This window comes from Mobula birostris, chromosome 21 (genome assembly GCF_030028105.1).
Source record: "Mobula birostris isolate sMobBir1 chromosome 21, sMobBir1.hap1, whole genome shotgun sequence".
Classification (NCBI taxonomy): domain Eukaryota; kingdom Metazoa; phylum Chordata; class Chondrichthyes; order Myliobatiformes; family Myliobatidae; genus Mobula; species Mobula birostris.
This window is the reverse complement of record NC_092390.1, coordinates 34,192,641-34,196,412: the sequence shown is the minus strand read 5'-3', so window position 1 is coordinate 34,196,412 and position 3,772 is coordinate 34,192,641. Positions and strand designations below refer to the sequence as shown.

The 3,772-nt window shown below is 40.8% G+C and overlaps 1 pseudogene; it reads right to left on the bottom strand.

Moving 5' to 3' along the window:
* Nucleotides 1–278: 278 nt before the first annotated feature.
* Nucleotides 279–1,736, bottom strand: LOC140185930 (interferon-induced protein with tetratricopeptide repeats 5 pseudogene; annotated as a pseudogene).
* Nucleotides 1,737–3,772: the final 2,036 nt, after the last annotated feature.

The window sequence follows — 3,772 nt, the reverse complement described above, 5'->3', positions numbered from 1 at the left end:
GAATATTTTTGCATACAAACTATAATTGCTTGGAATGGAATTATTAACAGCAAAAAATGTAAGAGTAAGGAAAGTTTATAGTAATCAACCTCAAGTGTAAATTGGAATCCAGAACATTCCACATAATTGGGTCATAATTTGCTATGGTTCATTTGAGAAAAAATGGAGTTGAGTTCTTTGCTTTGTCATTTGAGAATTTTATAAGTCATTCCAATTTCTTGCAGAGCAAGCTTTGCACAGTCACAGTACTCCCCTGGATCTCTCTGGGTATCTGGAGCCTAAGTCGAAGGGCGTAATTCAGAAAGAGCATTGAGATATTCTTCATTGCCAGGATCAAATTCCAAGGCCTTTTCAAAGCATTCAACAGCCTCATCCTTCTCCCCAGCCAGTAGATGCACCATCCCAAGAATTCCAAAGGCTTTGCTGTTTCTTGGATTTCGCTGAATTTGTTTTCCTAAGATCTTTCTCAAGTTGCTATAACAGAGCTTCCATTGTTTATTTCCATGCAGGAATTTAAGTCCATCTAGAAAATAAACGATGGCATTTGATTCAGATCTTTTGTGATGCAGTTCAAATAATCCAACTTGTAAATCTAGTGCCTGCTTATTATCTGGAGCAAGATCCTTCGAGCTCAGCAGACTGTTGTAGATCTCCTCTGCTCGGGCTACTTCTTCATTTTCTAAGCAGATTCCTGCAAAATCCAGTTTTGCAAGAATAAATGATGATTTCAGCTCAAATGCCTTTTCAAAGTGATATTTGCTCTTACTGATCAACTCAGCTTTCTGTTGCAATGCAGCTCTGTCAGGGTAGTTGTAGTCTGCTTTCTTTTTCAGAGTGAACAGTTTTCCCCTGTAACATTGACCAATTTGGTGGTGTAAGAAGGATGAGCATGGAGTAAATTCTAAAGCTCTCTTCAACAGGCCTACTGCGATATCGACATCTCCTCCTAGTCTGTAAAACTTTGCTGCATAGCGAAGCACATATGGTAGATCTGGGGTCTTCCTCAGTGCTTCTTCAACTAATTCATTTGCTTTCTCTGCTTCATTGAACTCTTGCAGCTTTAGGGCCAACATAACCATGGCCACTGCGTCATCTGGATCAAGCTCCAGCACCCGTCGCAGATACTTCACACACTGACTCCGCTCCTGATTCTCTGAAACACCAGAATATGTTTCCAGACGGTAAAGAGCAGTTGCATAGCCCATCGTCCATTCCACATTATTGGAATCTTCTTTCATAGCCTTCTCAAGACATTCCTTTGCTTCCTCATAGTAAACACTTCTACCAAAAGTTAACAATGACCATCCCTTCTCCCCATACACCTCAGGGGTCATTGCTGTATAGCGAGGGCCATCACAGAGCGGTTTACAGATCATCTCCAGCTTGTCCAGGTAGGACTGGGCCTCGGTCAGCTGTCCCATGTGGTAATGCACCCAGGCAAAGTTTCCATAGGTGATGATGCTTCTTCTTTCAAATTCATTGTTGTGGTTCTCTCTCCAAATCTTTTCCGCTTCCTTTAAATTTTGAATGGCTTCTTCATAGTTGCCTTGCTGACAGTTTACAAAAGCAAGTTGGTTGTAGGATGTGGCTTGATATTTGACACCAAGTTTTATAGAATCTTGTAATCTAAGCTTCATATCACTGAAGTCAGTGTTGTCCTTCTGTGGAAACCACGTGAAGTGACACTGAAGCTGGCAGAGTTTCTCAAACAGGGATTCCTTCAGAGTGTCGCTGCATGAAAGCACAAAGTAATCAAAGGTTATTGATGTTCAATCGATTCTCCATCCTAACTACTGAATGCTTAGATTGACAAAAGTAACAAATTCTGAATTCCTGAGCTGGGGCCTAGGCAGAGAGCGATTTGTGCAGAATAGTTTAATCTCTGCCTGGTCAGACCAGATTCTACCAGATGCTGGTGAACCTGGTGGAAATCAGTTTTGCTTCTTGAAATACCAACCAATAATCCAAGGCAGCCAGCTGAAAATAATTACTATGTTCAGATAATGTTGAATGAATGTATTTTAAATTATGCAACAGAGTGGAATATATTTACATTCCAATTTGTCATTTAAGGGTTGGGCCAGTCCGGCAGGTCATTAACTCAGTAATTGGGAATAGGAAAGAAAAAAAAACTTTGTGGCACCATCTCTGTCACTTGCTTCTCTATCTCAATACATGGCTGGTAAATTTCAGAAGCAATTGGTAGCAAGGCTGATTAGCCAGTGTCTCCAGCAGATGAAACTCATCATCAGACAAAAACGTTAATGAAAAAGCTGTGAACAGAAGTCAAAAGGCAGAGCCTAAAGTTGCTGCTGATGCTATGAAAATACCATGGTTATCCAATTTAAATCAAGAAGGTAACATCCATCGTCTGGGTCATGTCATGTTCTCACAACTACCATCAGACAGAAGGTACACAAGCTTGGAATCTTGCAAAACCACATTCAGAACATTACTTCCCTTCACCCATGCAGTTCTAAAATCAGCACAACTTTAATCACTCTTGTTTAACACTCCTAGTACTTTGCACTAAAGTGGGTTTAGTTTATTTTTGTTATAATTGTCTTCTTTCTTGCAGGAATTGTGCGTAACTTATGTTTATATTTCTCCTGTGGTTGCTTCGTATGTGATGCTATCTGCCTGTGATGCTATGTGTCTGTGATGCAGCTGCAAGCAACTTGTTCATTTCACCTGAGCATATAGACTCAGTGGCAACACCTCCTGTACGTAATAAAGTGGCCACTGAGTGTGTGTTTGAGGTCTTCTGCCTCTGTAGCCAATGCATTTCAGGGTTCAATGTGTTGAGCATTCAGAGATGCTCCTGCACTGTTGTAACATGTGGTTATATGAGTTATGGTTGCCTTTCTGTCAGCCTAAAACCTTCTGACCATTCTCCTCTGACCTCTCTCATGAACAAGGTGTTTTCAGCCGCAGAATCTCCGCTCACAGAATGGTTTCTTGCACTACTCTCTGCAAGTTCCAGAGACTGTTCTGTTTGAAATTCCCAGGAGATCCACAGTTTTTAAGAAACGAAAAGCATTCTGTTTGTCACCAGTAACCATTGCACTGTCAGGATCACTTAGATCACATTTCATCCCCATTCTGATGTTTGGTCTGAACAACAACTGACCCACTTGACCTTGTCCACATGCTTTTGTGCATTGAAGTGCTGACACATTCTAGGCTGGTGAGATATCTGCATTAAAGAGCAGGTGTACCTAATAAAGTGGCCACTCAGTGTATGCACTTGTGCAATGAACTCAGCTTAGACTTTGAACTGTTTCTTCAATGTTGACAACACAGCAAATTGAACAAACAATTGTAAAAGTGATAATTGTAAAATGAAAACAACATTATCTTATGCTTGATACAGTTGTTGTCAAGTCCGTGAGAAGACGTTTGTCTATCAGGAGAGCCCAGTACAATAACTAGTGGTATGTCCAGAATGAGAGATAGAGAATAATTCCTCCCCAGTGCAGGGAATTGTAAAAACATGGTAAAGATGACAGAGGTGCAAGAGTCTGCAGATGATTAAATCTGGAGCAAAAATAAAACAATCAACTGAAGGTATTCCACAGATTGAGCACTGTGGATGTAAAAGGATGGTTAATGACTTGGGTCGAGACTCAATATCGGATCTGAAGGGTAGAGTGAAGATAAACTGTATATAGAAGTCAGAGGAAGTGGTGAGACCAGGACTAGTAGGTGATACGAGGAACATGACGAAAGGGATCTGAACCCGATGTGTGTGCACAGAATCATAAACTGAGAA